We start from the raw sequence: 10883 nt of genomic DNA, 5'->3' as shown, positions 1-10883 counted from the left end.
GCACAGACATAATTTCCTTCTAAAAATAATGCAAAGTTTCATTTCCCTCCCTTCCCTTAATACGGCTGTGTGGGGGGAAGCTCTCTCCCACTTTCTCTCTCCTGAATGCATTAACTTAACCTCTTCCTGTATTAGTTGGTGTGGTGCCATGTTAAGCACAGTGTAGCCTACTTTCTGCACAGCGTGAATGTTGCTGCCTCCCTGTTTTGGGAATGGAGAAGAATCCAAATTCTGACACATTGGGGTTGTATTCATGAATATGACATACTGTCTGGCTAGTTATTTTTTTTAACTTGTTGGAGTTTTATTTGCATAGATATCTCGTAAGTTTTAATCATTTGTGTATGCCAACACAAAATTAAATGATTTATTTAGTATACAGACAAAGTTTCCCACACTGAACAGTTGGATCTGGTTGTATCATTTGGCCTTAATTAGACTGCACCTGGAGACTACTGACAATTTAATAGGTTTTATGATGGAGGTTTGGTTATTAAAGTTTAGGTGATTTTTGGATTTTCAGGCCAAAGGACGGCTGTGTGTTTGTCTATAAAGTTGCCAACTTCCAGTAATACAAAATACAGAATGGCTGTAGGTGGATAATGGTGGTTTTGTTGAAGCGTGTTTTGTTTAGTATTAGTAACTTGTATTTGATTTTGTAAATCTGACTAAACCAAAATATTCACCAGTGTTTATGAGTGTCTTCAACATACCTAAACATATCTGAAACTGCTCATTCTGCAGAAAACCATATCAATTTCAGTCATGTAAAACACAAAATACAGAGATTCCAGTGTGAAAAGCACTAAAACCATTCACTCCGAACCTCAAACAAAAAGCCATCTTAGTCAGTGGATTAGTCATTCGAAGCTTGTACCCGAGAGTTTAGTTTGCGCTTAAATCATATTTTCAAACTGAAGCGAAGAGAATTTTTGCCATTAAATCAGCATTACTGCATATCTTGGATCGCACAGCTAGCTGCTAGCCGCATTAATTACTAATGGGCGGAAATCTGAACAGCTCTTGGCAGAGGCACACTCCAGCACTCATTGTCCTCTACTCTTTCTCATTGAACTTCTAGCGTGAGAGAGAGTTTAAAAAAAGGGGGCCGTACTGTTAAATTATCCCTTTATGCAGACGACACTCTCCTTTATGTTACAGACCCATTAAAATATGTTCCCTGCATTCTGTTTCAATTTCGAAAAAAAGTTAATTGAAAATGGAAAAAAACAAACAAACAAGAAAGTCCCTACACATCACACCACATTGGTTTAAAATAACGAGTCACATCACATTTTCAATTTAGAATGGTAAGCAAGGTCATCTTCTTCACAAAGACATAGTTAGATGGATGGATGGATGGATGCCAAATTAATCTCATTAAAATGATTGTGTTGCCAACATTTCTTAAAATTAAGTTTCCTCCAAAGACCTACAAATTTGCTGGCCTGGCCCTACCCCATTTACCTTTCCATCCTTTCATGTAAAATCATTTTTTTTTTTTTTTTAATCTCAGCCTCAGCTTCTTAGATGTTGTTGACCATTCTTTTTTTAATGAAAGTTTGAATGACATTTGTAGATAACAAACTGGATTGTTTTTACTGATCAAATTCTTGTTGATACAATTTATTTTACACTTAAATCTCTAGATTCATAACTGGAACACATAATTGTATATTATATGAAAAAGTTGGCAATCAGAAAACAATACACTACACTAAATCCCAGTTCTTGAAAAACATCAACTGAGGTTGGAAATTTGACTTTTGAATATTTTTCTCCAAATAAGTGGAACAATGTGCAATGAAACAAAGATACCCACAAATTTGCATACATACTAAAAGGACCTACTGTCCCCACCCCCTGAGTGTTTTGAATTCAAACATTCTTTGGCAAATTTAGTGCAGTGCGAAAGTGTGTTTTCTATGAATGATGTTGATGTCCTTGATCTTTTGGGAATGGAGAAGAATATGTTTGTATGTTCTTACTTTTAATTTGTATACTGTAAATTCTGTTTTTATTTACTGTATGTTATGTTATGTTATGTTACGTTCAGGGCAGACTAGGAAATGCTCTCAATGGCCCCTTACTGCAGGAATAGAGGTTAATAAATAAATAAATAATAAATATTATGTGTTATGTATTAGTGCTTTAAGGTTTACAGGAATTGTTTAATTTACCAAACATGGCGAGGGCTCACATTTAGAAATAAAGGTCGAACAAAACTAATCGAAGTATTTTATGTCAGTAATCAGGGTCTAGTGAAAAAGAATTGTCCTGTTAAAGGCCTGTAGCTCGTAAAAATAGTAGCCTAGGAGAGGAAAAGATAGAAAAAGAAAGGTTGCAGGAGGGGGTGTGTGACGACCGGCAGGTTCTCCTCTGATGAAATATTGATGGTGCTGACTTTGATTCTGCAATAGGTACTTTTGATCCAGATCTGTCGCGGCAGAAGAGACACCCTCCCCCCATATTCTTCCTCAGGTGTATCACTGGTCTTTCGCTTTTCGAAAAATACCATCCACCCTTTGATCAAATGTGTAGACTTTGAAGGAGAACTTATAGAGATCAATGATCTGTGTATACAGGCAGGCGGATACTGTAGGTCTATAACTCAATATGTTGCACTGGATGCTGGATGAGTTCCAATGACGGGGCTTTGCAGTTAGTCAGTTGTTGAATTTTATTTATCATGACAGCAGCGCCTGTAATTGATGACTGGAGCAACAGAGTCTGGAAAAGTAACCGCTGACTTCTTTGCTTTTTCAGCTGAACAGCGATCATGTCTCCTCTCCTTCTCAGCACTCATCTGAAATTTAAATCCAATACTTTCACAGTAGGGGGGGTAAAAACAGGCTCTTTTTTATTTAAAGAGACAGATTTCATTGACAAAAAAACCCAAAGAACTGAGGGTGCTGTTCAGCTAACAAATCCAGAGGCTACACTGTCAGTGTGTTCACATCTCCTGTTCAGCTTTTTGCAGATTTTCAGATCACCCCAATACCTACACGAATGCTGGTTGTTTTTCCACCTCTTTTATTCTCTTAAGAGTCAAGTACTCTTGTATTTGATCTGCCAATAAATCCAGTGTGTATCTAAGGTTAAGAGTATGATGTGTCCAGTGTTCCTTTGTAAAGGAGCAAAGAGCCATCTGTCTGTCTGGCCGGCCGGCGGACCATCCGCACCCTCAGATCCTATTAGTGTGTCTCACCTGCTAATGAAAAGCTAGCAGGTACTCTGCTGCAGTCCTTAAAATGGATGACTTCCCTGCACAGTGGAGGCTGCCGTGCACACTTGGCTCCCCCATCAGTCTTTTCTTCCTTTCCTTTGCCTCCCTGCAGCCTGTAAGCACACAATTCTGACCATTTTATAGGCATTACACAGGCATGTGAGACGTCAACATGAGCAAATATTAGCTGCTGTGAAAGCTAGCAAGGTTATGATCTCCAGTCTCTCTTTTTTTTTTCTAATGCCATCCTAAAGGAAATTCTGGTGTTTGTTTTCAGAACTAAATTGGCTCCTCATTGTTTACCCTATTGCTCAGAGAAATGAGGTATTTACTTTTTCTTCCTACTCCCTGGCAACCTGTATTATGTAATGCAAAAAATAATGTCTCAGTCTGGCCACGCTATATGTTTGAAATGCAAAGCAGCGACGCAAAAGACGGTACTTCATTAATTATTGCCATAATTGTATAAGTATGTGGAAACTGCTACACAAAATGGAGCAATGACTATTATCAGGTTGATAACCAATAATTACTTACAAACTCTGTGCTCATTAAGCAGCTCCTGTGGAGAAACTGAGCTCAATATAGCCCTCCAGAATCCCCTCCCCTCGCCCACCAGGATCCCGCTGCTCTCCGTCTCCCTCTCGTTATATCCCAGTTTCTCTCTTTTCTTTCTCCATCCCAATCTGCTTTTCATTCCATTTGTTATCCACGTTGTTCTATTTCAATCACTTTCTATCTCTTCAGTCAGGCCTCTTTGTCCCCTTCTCTTTCTCTGCTTTCCATCCTCTGTCTGTGAGTTGTGATCACCCTAATCTTTCTTCCCTCCACACATTTTCCTGCTAAATCCCAACATCCTGTTTATTTATGTACAGGGTATGCTGCTCTCTAGCTCTCCCTCCTCTCTCTGGTCTTTCTCTCCCTGAAAGATTAACCATCCCCTCTGCATCTCTTCTCATCTATCATCCTAATGGGGGCTACAAGAGGGAAAAAACAACAATTTGCAGAGGGAGAAAGCGCCACAGAAGGGCACAGAATGTGTTTGGATTGCCACTGTCGATCAAGTTCCAGTCTGTCACCGGTTTTATTTACATGGCGCTGGTGGCACAGGACCAGACCTCACCTTAACAGCTGAAATCGTCATCTGCAGTGGTAGACGAACATTCTGCACAACAACATGCACAACAAATAACATTTGTGCTCACACTAAAGTGGCAAGCACCCCAATGGATGATGGTTGTTTTCCCATCCTCATATTACTTACTTACTGCTTACGAAACAGAACTGTGGCACTGAAAATAGTCCTCATTAATCTGTGTTAAAGTCCTGCAATGTACACTAATAAAAGTGTATATTGCAAAGATGGAGGGATAAATATAAGGACAAGCATATGGTATATAGATGGATAGATAGATAGATAGATAGATAGATAGATGGATAGATGGATGGATGGATGGATGGATGGATGGATGGATGGATGGATGGATGGATGGATGGATGGATGGATGGATGGATGGATGGATGGATGGATGGATGGATGGATGGATAGATAGATAGATAGATAGATAGATAGATAGATAGATAGATAGATAGATAGATAGATAGATAGATAGATAGACCATTGCAGTTTTTGAGGGGCTTGGGATGCTCGAAAACTCATAAAAACTGGTGAAAACTGCAATATTAAAGAATGGTTAGGCATGGATGTTCATGAAATTTGAAATACATGTTCTGAAGTTTTGTCACCAGAATGGAAATTAGTCATTTTGGATTTCAAACATAAATTTTCATTTTGCAAACACGTTTGAACACGTTAGCATAATTTCTGATTTGATATTAGCATTTTTGTGGTGCATGGGTGCTTAGAAATTCAAGAAACTTGCAATATTTGATATCTAGAACAGGTCTTAGGTTTTGGTATGGCAAAATGTCTCGAGAATGCCTTCTAGTAAAGGATGTAGCCTTCACTAGAGGACCTAGGTACAACAGGAAGTCTAACTGAAATTACTGTGTTTTGGGTTTTTTTTTCGCAAAGTGAAGCCATTGACTTTAACCAACTCATCCTAGAGAATCATTTATAGTAATTTATAATTAATAATTAACTTGAATGTTGGTAGGTCATATCAAAAGACCTTTGTATTGCAAAATTGAGAAGGTTTTGAGATTTTTGCCATTGGGATGTGTGATGGTCAATTTTGCCCAAACATGAAACAAGTATTGCAGAGTGATAGTCATAGTGCCACCTACTGACAACATGAAGTCAGCCTTATGTGACAAACATCATCTGATTTACATGAAACGTACATGGTGTGGTCTGCACTGTGGTTCTGTAGTGGTCCATGAAGTGGAAGTTATCTCATACATCCCAATGTATTCATGCTATTCATGAAAATACATATGTCAGTTGTCCTCTGGTAAATGTATTGCTACATTAATAATTCACTTGCCAACAGGCAAAAGGAAATGACACCTAAATATAGTTTATCAAATGTTTACACAATTTCCAATAAGTCATCTCCCAAAGTTATGTAGCCAGGAAATAATATTTTACACATTCACAGTGTCCGATAATCCTGATAATTAAGAGCTGTGTCAACCGACTTCCAGTACTGATACCACAACAGCGATGCACGTGTTGCTTTATTTTCAGCTTGTAACCACTGTTCCTTTTTGTCAGTGAAATTTGTGTTTGACATACAGCATTCTGCCTTAATTTAATGTTCCTCTAAATGAGTTCACAATTATTTTGGGATGAATCCACCTACAGATTAAGCCCTTTTTGTGCTGTGTTAGTTTGTTCTCATTTTGCTATAAAAGCCTGTAGATCAGCATACTGATTACCAGCTTCTGTCAAACTGGAAAGTACTTTTTAAGTAAGTGCGTACATTATTTTGAATATGCCTGGTTATTTTATATGATATATGGTCAATTTGAAAATGCCCATTTATTTTGTAGCTTTCTGGGTCCTGCACTTTCTCTCAAACAGCCTCCTCTACTCTAAGTGGGAGAAGCCAACTGCGGGAAGCCGCTGGTAACCACATGCTATCACAGCTCGGCCTTCCAGCCTCCAACCGCGACACACTTACACTCATCCACTCCACAGGGGAAGTGTTGAGCCTCACTCGCCGACGTGAGAGCACAAACACAGAAACATTCACCCTCCACTAGATAGGCAGCGCTGTACATACCCTCCCTCTTCCTCCCCTCTCTCTCAGTTTCACATTGCTCTCTCTTTCTCTGCTCCTCCCATTTCTGTTTTCTACTCAGTTAGTTTGTCTCTCTCCTCCTCTCAAAGCGCATTTTCCCTCAAGCGTTGTCCTGTTCTCTGTCATTTTTTGTTGCTGTTTATTTGTCTGTGTATCTTTCACTTCCTCCTGCTTCTCTTTCCCATCCTCCTGTCAATATTAGTCTTTGTTCATCTGTATCTCACTCCTCTTCCTTTTTATATGGTGTCAGTGTGCTCTCCTACTGAGTAATGTGTGATGCTGAAACTGATTCTATACTCTCAGTGTTTTGACATACTGCACTGTACATTTTGAGCTCATACCTCAGACTGGTATTAGACACATTTTTGCCATTTGCCAAGTATGACTGACATTGTTTTGTTGATTGTCTGAAATATTTTGCTGCAAAAAAAGAATCAGCATCTTCTCTCAGTTTTTCAAAAACCCTAATTAGGGCACAAAGGAGCAACTTTAAAGTGAAACTGTGTAACTTTTGAGATGAGATATAACACCTCCTTACAAATGAAAAGTTGACGTGCAGCCTTGCTCAAATTAATACACAGAGGTGATGCTGCTACACATTCACATGGTCTGGTATGACCAGTAGCTTGTGGCTAAGACCTGTTAGCTTCACCTTCAGTCTTTTAGCATTATATGACTATATGATTATGACTATATGATCATCATGTAAATATTTAAGATTCTTTTATAGTCTTGTTGCTTTAAAAGTGACATATTATACCCCTTTTTCAAAATATAACAGTTTCCTGGGGTCTTAATAAAACGTCTCTGAGATGCTTTGGTCACAATACCACAAGGATCAAGGCCCAATGACCGATTCAGGTGTTAAATAATAATGACCATGGCAACTGTTGAACGCGAACCCTGGGAGAAAACATGGCTGCCAGAGAAAACATTGCAGAAAACACTGAACACTGAAGAGTCAGACCCTGAGCAAGAAGAGAAACCTGAACAAGTTCAAAGGTCAAGGACATTTCTGAATGGTTAGTTATTAACTTTATGTCACTTCAACATTCCTCTTTGTATGTGGTTACACATTGGCTAAAATCATACAGTGTTGATGGCTGTAGTGGCTATTTGTGTTTGGACAATGCATTGCTAGTGACTGGTTTATGAAGTGTGTTTATGTACAGGTACTAGGTGTAAAAAAGGACGGCGTTTTTAAAGGATTGTGGAAAAATGAAAATGTATATGTTTATTTATAAAAAGCTATAGGTTTCTTTCATGTAAAGAAATTCATAATGTAAACGCCATAAAGCTATTCCCGTTATACTACAGCTCAAACTCAAACATTTTAGGTAAGAGTCGGCAATGTTTTTCTTCATATCTCACAGAAATGTATGTTTACCAATTATTACAGCATTTAAACATTATGTACTTAATTAACATTGATAAGTTGGATCATTATTAAACCATCCTTATTAAATATCAGGGTTGCATTTGGTGACGTACATAGTAACAAAGCATTCAAATGAACCACTTTTTGAATCTCTTTCCTGGCACTGGTGTATTTGTGGGAATTGTGCAGCAATGCCTACAGAGCCTGAGAATGTCTGCTGCAGGGAGATACCACAGGTAGAATGAATGCTTGATGAATGAATCGTTATAATGCAGTCATTATCTTTTCTACATTGCATGTCATACTTTTCAAATGTCCTAAATTATAAAGCAGCTTCTGAACCAACCATCATGCATGGCCTCAAACCAACATTTATAAAGCAGACCTTTACATCTAAAGGGGAATAGACCAGTAAGTATTTTTATGCATATAAATGGTCAGTTATTATGTAATACCAATGTGAGTAAGGAAGAACATATAATAAATGACTGTTTCCTCTATCTTACATCATCAGGTTGTACTGACCGCCTGTGTGGTGTTACAGAATTCCTTGACGCTAAAGGAAGGAGACACAGGGTTCAGACCTGTCCTTGACTGAACCTCGACACGTAGCTGGCTATCACCTCTCTGCTTCTCTGGTCTTTCAGACTGGGCAGAGAGATCCTCAGGGATGGGGAGCTTCAGCACTGTTTAAGCTGTTTGCACATTTTTTGACATTGTGGGATTTTCAATAAAAGCTTGTAAAACTTACAAGGCTCTGCTTTCACTGGCTTTTCTGTGTATTCTCCCTTCTTGGACTTTGGGAAATTGACTTGAAAACTCAGCAGATTTGAGAATGTTGTATCCTTCCTACCAAATCAAATACCATCAGAATGAATCACTAAAATATTTCAGATTTCTGCTTTTCACCCTTTTACTATGAATTAGCTTGACACTGGTGATTTATATTTCATGATTTCTGTACAGCTGTGAGATCTGGTAGTAATGGTAGCCATGCTTAATGTTTTAGCATGAAAGAGAATGAAACATTCCTGGAAAAGACCAAAAATCATCTTCAACAATTATGCGCAACTGTTATTGTTTTTGTTGTTCCCCTTGTAGATACAAAAATAATATTTGACATTCCCAGTGATACTCATACTCATTTTTACTTTCAGCACATGACTGACAAAAATATTATTGAAAGTTTTGGATGTAGATCATAAAATCCTGGCCCTGCTTTAGGCTTAGTTTTCATTTGAGCTGTTTCCTCTCTGTCTTTATCCAAAGGTCTACATTCATTTTTGATAACTGTAACTGTAACCTTAGCCTTAAACTGCAGAGACAGGAGATATAATTCTAATCAGCCCCACTTGACGGAGGATGGGGAGGCAAATTCAAATGGCTTGTTGTATCACATTACCCACAAAAAAAATGTCTCATTTCACAGTTTGTGTGTTTAGTAGAAACATCAGAGACCCAAATATATGTGCACAAGTACTGGAAAAGAGATATTTCATAATATGAGACAAATCAGATTAAAAAAAACATTAAAAAGTCAGCCAGAGTTATCAACCAACTCACGTAGTCATAGCGATGGCATTAGTTTAAACATCTTTATAGCTGACAAAATCCAAAGTCGTCATTTAGGAATGAGAAGCTTGCTATGGAAGATTCTTAATTTCTAATATTTCTGCTAATTTATTGTATACTTCATATTTGTTGTTTGAATTATTAATTGTCTCTTTAAAAAGTGGAAAAGTGGTAAAATCTAAACTATTTTGAATAATGTAGCTGAGAATTTTAGCTACTAACACAAACTGTTAACAATGTCACAAAACAATGTAGCAATGTCAATGTTGGACAAAAATATCCACCGATGACTCAAACAACCCAAAACAGAATTATTAAAAAACAAAAAATAGTCAAACTAAAAGATGTTTTCATTTGAAACCTTGAAATATCTCAATATAAATGAACTGTAGCTGCGTGTTATCTGGAATACACATTCAGTAACAAGTGTAAGCCTAAACTGAATATACTGTACATGCTGCATTCTCTCAAAATAAATGCCTTGAAAATGGCGTGTTGTTGGCAAAAATATGTAGGCTAGAAGCTGTGAAGCATCCTGTCAGTATCGTGACTGAGTAGATTGGAGTTAAGTGTGAACGCGAAGGAGATGGATGTGACTGTCGCACGCCGACTCAACGCGAGCGCCCTTTTTTCCCTCTGAGCCCTGAAGATATAACTGGCCTCCCTTCAAAGGAGGAAGCTTAAAAACAATCTCCAAAAGAGTGAAAGCAGCAGTGGGTTAAGGTGGGCGTCACCAGTCACTAGTCAGTCAGTCAGTCAGTCAGTCAGTCAGTCAGTCAGTCAGTCAGGCGAAGGCCCCGCTGTCTCTCATTCGAGAGAACAGGTACCCTGAACTAGTTTCTACAAAGCTGAGTCAGAGATTTAATGCAGTATAAAGCCTCTGGGCCCTTTTAGCAATTTGGAGTCAACACACAAATACGCCCACGCGCAACTGGAAAGACTTTCCATCCCTGCCCCTTCATGTGCAAATGTGCTGAATGGAGGTGTGTAAGTATGTACTAGTATGTGTGTCTGTGTGTGCTCAGCGTCTGCTCAGTTTCCCTACTGAATCTTTCCCACAGCTCCCTCTTTCTCTTCTCTGATCAATAGCAGCACATCAATGGCCAGCCGGTACAGAAATCCACAGTGCTAGCTTCCTTTTCTTTTTAAATAGCTGTCAAATTTAAACGGCCATCTTCCAACACCTACGCTTTGCGGGGTGAAGCACGCAAGTAATTTAACACATGATGATCATTCAGTAAAGTGAGACATTGTTGATACCCTACAGATTGTTGAATCTGTTCTTTTGTGAGTGCAAGTTTTTATCCAAGTCTCACACGGGAAAAGTTCTTCACGAGACACCATCGCGTGGTCGCCATATGGCAAAGTTTTCTCCAGATGCCACTCATACAGTGTTGCCTTCTGCAATATTAGACAGAGAGCTGCTCTTGACACAGGCTGTGTGATTGGCAGCATTTCCAGCTGTTGGTAGAGTTACGAGCGTGTGAGAGCTCGCTGTTCT

Source organism: Scomber scombrus, chromosome 23 (genome assembly GCF_963691925.1).
Source record: "Scomber scombrus chromosome 23, fScoSco1.1, whole genome shotgun sequence".
NCBI classification, from domain to species: domain Eukaryota; kingdom Metazoa; phylum Chordata; class Actinopteri; order Scombriformes; family Scombridae; genus Scomber; species Scomber scombrus.
The sequence above is the reverse complement of the archived record's forward strand: the minus strand, read 5'-3'. Positions refer to the sequence as shown.